Consider the following 9,880-nt stretch of genomic DNA (forward strand, 5'->3'; position numbering starts at 1 on the left):
TCCTTTCACTGACTGAATTTTAATTTTGCAGGTGGCAAAAAAAATTGTGATTATTAAGTCTATACTTTAGTATAATATCACTTTTGTTTTAAGCACTGCAGATTGCAGAACTCATTTCCCAACTCACAGTGGCAAGAAAGAATACTTAAAGGGCCACTAAACCCAAAATCTTTCTTTAATGATTCAGATAGAAGTGAACATACATATTTAAACAACATTACAATTTACTTCTATTATTTATTTTGCTTCATTTTTTAAATATCCTTATTTGAAGAAAAAGCAATGCACATGGGTGAGCCAATCACATGAGGCTTTTATATGCAGTAACCAATCGGATTCTGCAGCTACTGAGAATATCTAGATATGCTTTTCAGCAAAGAATATCAAGAGAATAAAACAAATTAGATAATAGAAGTAAATTAGAAATATTTTACAATTACATTCTCTTTCTAAATCATGAAAGAAAAAATGTGGGTTTCATGTCCCTTTAACTAATCAGCCGGAATGTATGTCAGTCAGTGTCAGTGAGGAAAAAAAGCCTTTAACCTTAATTTATAATTATGAGAAATTGATCATAATATATAATGATTCTATCAGATCTAGTTCAATTACAATTACTAGTTACTTTGACCTAAGTTTCTTGCACTTCTGCAAAAGTGCAAATTCAGGGCTGCTGGGATGCACACACTCTGAGGACTAAGAAGGGCTCCAATAATAGCTAATATGTCAGCAGCCATCTGAATGGATAGTATCATGAACACTATAATTATACACATAACTGTCTGCTTTTTTTAGATATTATTGCACAATATTGATTTTTTTTATTTAATAAAAATCCGTTATTTATACACCACTATGTGCTTCACAGTTCACTGGTTGGTAATATTTCCTAATTCCTATTATTAATAGTAATACATATAATATAATTTTATTTACATAATATAGATTGAACTTGAAGTGAAGACATAAATAAATAATTGTTAACAAATTACTACATATAAATTATATTTAATTTGATTAAAGTAATCTAATCTCTTACTTAAGATTATTTATTTTTCTTTTTGAATACTTTAAGTGTTAAGTATTACTAATAATTATTGCTTAACACTTAAAGTATTCAAAAAGAAAAATAAATAATCTTAAATAAGAGATTAGATTACTTTAATCAAATTAAATATAATTTATATGTATGTTTGTTAATAATTATTTATTTGTCTTCTATCTAATAAAATTATATTAATATATGTATATAAAATATTTATTTATAATAAAAATGTCTACCACCACTACCAGTATATGCCAATGCCATTGCCTACCCTACCCACACTACCCAGTCCCAGACCCACATTATGAACAGTTCAACATTTTTAATATAGGTGGTTGGTTAACAATAACCAGACAGTAAATGTTCTGGTATTTTCCTTCCTTACCTGGCTGATGAGAATAAGAAGATAGGATCAGGAAGAATGATGATTCCATCCACAACACCACCACGGTCGGTCGATCACACTGTGTCACTGTCACTCTCCTCCTGAGTCTCCTCCTCAGTGACACTGTGACAGTCTCGCTCTCGGCTCCTCCAGTCCACCAGTCACTGACAGCCAAGTGGGGCAGTTTAGGCAGCAGTGCAGCACGGCAGTCGGGCACGCAGACAGACACTCTCTCTGAGCTGCTCTCCCTCCACTGAGTCTTCCCGCCACTGTTACTCTCAGCGCGCGCAACGCAACGTCAATGGTCACATGGCCCAGCCACCTGTCAATCAGCAGCCCTGCAGGCAATGGCATGCTGTGATTGGCTGAAGTGACCTAGCTCATCATGGAGGCGGTTTTGAGAACCGCCTCCATTTGAGCTTGTACAGGGCCCGGGCGACTCACCACTGGGTGGCGCAGCTCTAAGTGAGCTTTAGATCCATTGTTGCGCAATAATGGAGGGCAGCGGACCGGCTCACTGCCTCCTAATTGCGCAACAATGGATGGATCATCATGACATGCGGTCGGTGAACAGCGCAGCGCATGCGCAAAGTCTACTGTGTCTATTCTAACGTACTACACGTCACACACACACTAGAAAATAGAAATTAAAATGAATGAGTATCGCGGCTCGCCGCGTGGGGGTGGGGGGGGGTACCCTTGGGGCGCGAGGGTGGTAAAAAAAAAAAAATTATTGAGATAATAAACATATTTTTTTTTTAATAAATATATTAATTACAAATCTTTTTTCCCTCATTGGACAGGGTAGGCACTGCCTCCCCTGCCTCCTGTGACTGCACGTCACTGCTGTGTAGCATTCAAAGCATTAATTTCAAAGCTTTAAATATAATGTATTATGTTACTTATGTCAATTTTGAGAGGGGTCTGGAACATAACTCATTCACTTCCCATTGCTTTACATTATATACTGGGGTTCAATTTACAACATTTATATATATCACAGAAATGGACTGAACTCTCAAGCCAGACTGGGTACACATCTCATGACCCTGCAAAACTCATGAACACTTACAGACAGCTATACAGCTTTTAGGGACTCAGGCAGTTAACCCCAGCCATGCCTGGGTGCAAAGTCCATAGGATAAATTACAAAACAAAATTATTAGCACAACACATAGAAAGTCTGGCACTCTCTTGCAAGCACACAGCTAGATTAAAAGCAAAATGGAAGAGGGACTTCCGGTGGGCGGGCAAGGAGTAAGCAGCTCGCTTCAGAGCTCCGTCACCCCATTGAGTACTTTTGGAGTTTTCACAGACTTCATCTAAGAAAATCAAGACCCGAGCATATTGGTCTTTGACAGGATCGTGTCTAGACAACCTTTTGGCTGGAGAACATCATCTCTCCCCCACGGAAGGACAACTAAACAAGCAAGTAGACGCGGAGGTGTATTCAACAGACAGCCATATTGGCGTGAAAATCGGAACGAGTATACCTGGCAGACTGCATTGAACTGTGATAGCGGTGAGGAAAGGCGGTGATCGGGAAGAAGAGGAGAGAAAAGTAAAGAACAAGCTGCACTGTCTCAACGCCTCAGCCCGACACCCTGCACAACCGAAGAGGTGAGAACTGTGCCCGGGAGCGCAACGTGGGGGAACGCACTCCTCTAACTATCTCCACCCTGAACTTCTCACAAGCGGTGGTGTCTTTGTCCCGCCGAGAACCGGGATCAACGTGATTCAGCTGGCAACCGCTGCAGGGGAACCAAACGGAGTTGCTCGGCCTCCTTAACAACTTTGCTGACATCACAAAAGTAAGGCCCCGACTCCTGTGACACCATCTTCCCCAGCAGCAGTTTGACTCACCACCACTAACGGGGCCTAAAAATTGCAGCTGTTGCGTGTTAGGGAGAAAAAAAGAACAGGGGCAGTGCCGATAACCCTGACACTCGAGAATCATCCGGGATCCGGCGGAGCTGGTAAGATACAGGGCACCTGGCCCCAGTCACACATCATACACACTCAGCTCACATAGACCGGTTTAAGGACACTGGGACTCAGCGCTGCCTGCACACATAGTTTATTCTGGCCCTTTGTGAGCCTGGAGGTGTGGGATACAAGTTGATTTGACTCTGTCACAGACTGCCTGTTTGGGCCCTCCGGGGTACAGTGTACAGAGACCTTGAGCTGAGTGACCTTCACATTGAGGAAACAAGCAGTAAATGACTCCTACAGGAACGCATGACTTGATATGTGACAACACATGCTTGGCCTAATTGCTTCCTCACACAGCATCTTGCTCTAATAATAGACATTACACGAACTGCAAACAGTGCTGCAGTCATCCCTGGTGTCTTCTGACTTGTTGGAACTATTCTAAATCTGTGTAATACCTACATGTGACCGGGCCTGTGGGCTGAATACTGTACTGATATTTGTAAGTTTTAATGTGCAAGGGATCTAATCTATTTTCTTCCTGTATCATCAAACTATAATTTTTGACTTGTTACTGGAGAGTAAGGGAGGATATAATACTTGAAGTGAGAATGCAGAGTCACTTGGGGTACACTAACAAGAACCAAGTAGATTGAGCTTTACAGTATAAGCCCTTTCTATACCTAACACCCTTTATTTTTAAACATATGTACAACAAGTGCGTTCCTTCTTTATATGGATACATTTTTAGAGCCCTCAAGAATGTCTGGGAGAGGCAAGACAGGGGAAAAAAGAGCAAAAAACAATGTGGAGCACACTTCTGCCCTTACACCTAAAAACACTGACACCCCACCTGAGCTAGCAGAATCTCACGCCATAGTACAGCAACTCACATCACTCTTTATGCCTAAAATGGACAATATTCAGAGAGGTGTAGATATCTTAGCGGGTGAGGTTAAGCAGATAACAGCTCGCTTTAATGAGGTAGAAGAGAGAGTCTCAGAGTTAGAAGACTTTAATGTTTCTCACACAAGAAAAGTAGAAGACCTGACACACCAAAATCAAATTCTGTATCAACGCCTAGAGGACCTAGAGAATAGGTCCTGGCGGAACAATGTTCGCCTCCTGGGCCTACCCGAGACGGTTAAGCCAGCTGACATCATACACTTTGTTGATCATGACCTAGCATCTTTATTGGGTATTGCATCGGGCATTATGAGAGGTAGTGTAGAAAGGGTGCACAGGGTGGGTCCAGAAAGACAAAATCCTAGAGAAGGTCAGCCCCCCAGACAAGTAATGATAAAATTCTTGCATTCCCAGGTAAATGTTCAGGTATTACGAGCATATCGTAGACTCCCATCCTTGATGTTTGACAACTCAAAACTCCTACTCTTTCAGGACTACTCTGCTGAGTTGATGAAGAAAAGGAGGGAATTTTCTGCGATATGCTCATCCCTAAACAGGGAGGGACGAAAGGTGTACTTGCTGTACCCGGCAAGGTTAAAGTTGCTAACTGACAATGGTCCCAGATTCTTTGATTCTCCCGCGGAGGCTCAAGCCTTTCTGGGGGAGGGTCAGAGATGGCCTGGTAATCCTTGTAGGGAGGCACTGCAAGCGGACCCCGATTGAAAGATGATGCACGTAGCTGAAAGTCGTAGAACATGGATATGATGTTAATAGGTTGTATTATCATTATTATTTGTTTCTTAAATGTTATTTGGCATACTGCCCTGTGTAACGCTCAGGAGCGCACTGAAGTAATTAAAAGCAGAAGGACTTTTTCCTCTGATGGTGCTCTGATGTTACATGCACTGCAATATTCTACATTCTCTGACCTGCAGTGGGGAGGGAATTTGACTGTCCGAGTACTTTTAACATTCGAGTATCTGCTCTTACTTGAGTTACTGTTATTTCTGGGTATTACTGGGGAATTAAGGATAGATAAACAGGAACTACTAGTCAGAAGCCTACAGAAGGAAGGGAATTTGTTTGTTTATGCACTTATAACATTTGGGTATCTAATACCATTGGAGATGCTGCTGTTACTGCATATTAATATGAAACTTAGAATAGATATGTGGAGACTGCTTAATTTTTGTTTTTTTCTTTGTTGTAATACAAAATGGAACTGTTTAATGGTAATATCTGTAATTACCTTAATACAAATGTTTATCATAATCTTGACGCTAAATCTCCTGCTGAAATTGCAGGCAGGTTGTTATTGTTCCACAGGGCTTGCTCCAGGCTACCGCATAATCCATGGTACAAGGCACAGTCTCTCGAATCCATATGCCCACTTGCAATTACCCCTGGGTATTTACCCGGAATGGAGGATGGGGTGGCCTGGATGTCTCGCTGACACACACTCCAACTTCTGTGTGCTAATGTGGACAGCCTTTTTCTGTTTAACACTGCTCATAATGCTATTTTTCAATCTGGGGAAAAGTGGACTAAAGTCTCAGATTACTATATTTTATTTTTTAATTTATTTCTTATATCTCAGCAGATATGCTCCTCTCAGGAAAAAGGTTACTTCCCAGGAATTTCCCCCTGAAGATCAGTGGGAATACGTGAGGTCAAACGCCTTTGCTAAAAACCATTGGATAACTGATGCACAGCAAAGTCACTTATCGTGTGAGCACCAGTTAGATGTCCATATAGTATGGGGAATCAACATACACTCCTGTTCAAAGATATTGAAAATAAAACAGGCAGGGTATTCCCCTACTCACTCACCCCAGCTGCTCAGTCTCTCCCTGTGTCACTTGTGAGATTATTACAGCGTCGGAGTCGGCCCGTCCACAGGGAGAACCAACAAATGGAAGCAACCAATACTTGGCGGTCAAACACAGACCTCTTCGTGCCTCCATTGATGTTCCGCTCCCCTCCTGGGTCCTCTCCTTGATCAGCTGTTTGGCGTCTGACGTACCCAGAACTCGACCTCCAGCTGGCCACTCCTCCAAAAACCGCTCCTCTCCTATGCGGCTGGGTGACAGCAAGTGCAGGTAGAAATGGTTATTAGGCTGTGCTAAAGGAACCACTGTGCATGCTCGATCCCTGGATGAACAATATTTGTAGTGAAATAAGCTGCACCAGCGGACTTGTAGCAAGTAAAAACGGCTTTATTGACAGTTGGAAAAACTTCAATACAAAGCAGTATCTTTAGTGACAAAATGTGCCTTAGGAATACACTTAATGAACATGATGCTGACGCGTTTCAGCCCTTCTGGCCATAATCATAGCTGCAGCTACGATTACGGCCAGAAGGGCTGAAATGCGTCAGCATCCAGTTCATTGAGTGTATTCCTAAGGCACATTTTGTCACCAAAGATACTACTTTGTATTGAAGTTTTTCCAACTGTCAATAAAGCCATTTTTACTTGCTACAAGTCCGCTGGTGCAGCTTATTTCACTACAAATATTGTAACTGATGCACAGCATCAACATCTTACGCTTTGTTTTTCAGTTTTACAAAAGATGAATAGAGTTGACTCTCTAATGGTTGGATGCATGCAGGGGACCCTCTCACTTACTGGCCTAATATTGGTCTGGGTTTTTTTTTCTTTTTTTTTCTCTCGTCTTCCTCCTCCCTTCGACCCCCCATTACAAAGGAGTTGCCCCGTGGGCACCCTACTCACTGACGCCGGATGGTAAAATTAAATAAATGACGGCCAAATTTGTTACCTGGAATGTTGGAGGAATCCACTCACCAGTTCAAAGAAAGGCCATACTCACACACTTACGTAGACTACACACTGATGTTGCTCTTTTGCAGGAGAAACACCTGACCGACGCTGAGCATGAGAAGTTGAAAGCAGATTGGGTGGGTAAAGTGGTTTATCTCTCACACACTAGCTCTAGCAGAGGTCTGATTATTCTTTTCGGTAAAAAATTGGACATAGACATTGTTAAAACACATAAAGACTCGGAGGGTTGTTACCTCATAGTACAGGTCAAGTTGGGTTCACAACTATACACCCTGTGTAATCTGTATGCCCCCAATCAGAAAAGTGCAACATTCTGGACACAACTTACCAGAGTTCTTACTCAATATCTAGACACTAAGCTCATATTAGGGGGAGACTTTAACTTGGAACCCGACCCGGGGTGTGACAGGTTGCGGGCCACAGGACTCCTCGCAGAACCTACTTGGGTCTAAATATAAGGGGCGATTTGAGAAAAAGATTTTCAGTAACCTGGAAAGGGAACTTGGGATATGTGATATATGGCGGCTACGCCATCCGGAGGCTAAAGATTATTCTTGTGTCTCTAAGGCTAAGGCATCCATGTCTAGGATAGACCTCTTTATGATATCTGACCCGATTATTTAGCTGGTTCAGCAGGTTAAGATCCACGACATATTGTTGTCTGATCATGTGCCTGTGGAACTCATGCTCCGCCCTCATAGACATCCTACTAATAGGAATACTCTGAGATTCCCTAGCTATTTAAGCACTTTGACACCTTTCAAACAATTCCTGACTCATTTGTGGACTGACTTTTACACTGATAATCTGGCCCATGCTGAGAATCCCCAACTGCTCTGGGAAACGGCAAAGGTGGTCCTAGCGGGCAATATAATCTCATACTTGGCTGATCTCCATCGTAAAATGCAGCTTCGGTATGTGTACTTGGAAAAAAGCCTGGTGGTAGCCTATAGAGAATATTGTAACTCTAAATCTAGGGAACTATATGATGCATATATTGTTGCCAAAGAAAATTTGGATGCATTCCTGTCCCAACAGGCAGCATCGGGTTTAATAAAAACAGCTTCTAAATTTTTAAAATTTGGGAACCGGTCCGGGAAACTACTGGCCTCCATAGTCAAATCCCGGGCAGCAAACAGGGATATAGTCTCTTTGAAATATGGAGGGAAGATTCATAATACCCCCACAGCCATCGTCAAGGGGTTTGCAGACTACTACATGGAGCTATATGCAAAGCAACCAGCATGCCCGTCAGATGTCAGCGAATCATTTTGGTCCTCTTTGAACTTGCCCCGGCTTAGCCAAGAGCAGGTAGACCAACTGAACTCCCCTATCTCAGCTGAGGAGCTGGATAAAGCCATAGTGAACATGGCACTGGGCAAGATGCCAGGCCTGGATGGCCTGCCTGCAGAATTTTACTGTCTTCTGCAACCTAATATATCCAAACCGTTACTGAAATTGTATAATGGATATTTTCAGGAAGGGATTGTACCATCATCAGCCTTCTCAACGGCCCACATTATGCTTATTCCCAAGGCAGGGAAAGACCACTCTCTACCGGAATCTTACCGACCTATTTCACTGCTGAACGCTGACTACAAGATCTTCATGGCAGTCTTGGTGGGACGTTTGAAGATCCTTTTACCATCTCTTCTTCACCCGGACCAGACTGGTTTTGTTTATGGGCGTTCATCGGCGGTTAACCTGCGTCGGGTCCTCCAAGTCATTGACTTCTGTTGGAGGAGGGGTGAGGGACGGCATAGAGATGATATGTCGGAGGCCTTCCTGCTATCCTTGGATGCAGAGAAGGCCTTCGATAGAGTGGAGTGGGACCATTTAGATAATGCTCTACTGCATTTCAATATTACGCAAACCATACGAAATGTTTATTCCAGGCCGGTGGCCAGGGTTCTTGCCAATGGCATGTTCTCTCCTGACTTTGCTCTGCAAAGGGGCATGAGACATGGTTGCCCCCTGTCTCCTCTGCTTTTCGATCTGGCACTGGAGCCACTGGCTATAAAACTCAGACAAACCTTCCCGGGCATTGTGGTTCACGGCAAGCCTCAACATCTGGCCCTATATGCCAATGACATGATGTTGTTTGTGGAGAACCCAGCTAGGCATATTCATAACATCCTCAACACTATCTAGGACTTTGGAGCCTTTTCCGGCTACAAGGTCAACGCAGGTAAATCGGAGATACTATGGTTGAATAAGCATACCACCAGTCAGAGGATTTATCCCTTCACAGAAGTGGAGAATAAACTCACCTATTTAGGTATTCACCTACAAAGAAATCGTCAAGCCATGTATGACTCTAATCTTTCGAACCAATGCGCAAACATATGCAGACAACTCCAACAATGGAACTCCCTGCCCTTATCCATCATGGGGCGAATTAGTCTTGTAAAAATGGTCACACTCCCGAAATTACTCTATCCAATGCTGATGTTGCCCTTCATATTGAACAGAAGAGATCTAATATCTCTGAATATGGCAATCAAAAAATTTGTGTGGCAAGGAGGCAAACCTCGAATTGCAGTGAAATTTTTGCAACAACCATACAACTATGGGGGCTTGGGTCTCCCAAATTTTAAAATGTACAATTGGGCAGCCTTGATAAGGCTGGTCTTGGACTGGCAACTAGGCACTTCCCACTTCTGCGACGCTGATTCGGAGAATGCAGCATTGAGACCCATGGATCTCTCTTATCTGCCGTACTTGAAGACAACCGAGATGCCCTCACAAATTAAATCCTCCATCCTTTACAAAGGCCCACTAACGGCCTGGCGCATGGCTCATAGGTATTTG

Source organism: Bombina bombina, chromosome 4 (assembly GCF_027579735.1).
Source record: "Bombina bombina isolate aBomBom1 chromosome 4, aBomBom1.pri, whole genome shotgun sequence".
In the NCBI taxonomy this organism is placed as follows: domain Eukaryota; kingdom Metazoa; phylum Chordata; class Amphibia; order Anura; family Bombinatoridae; genus Bombina; species Bombina bombina.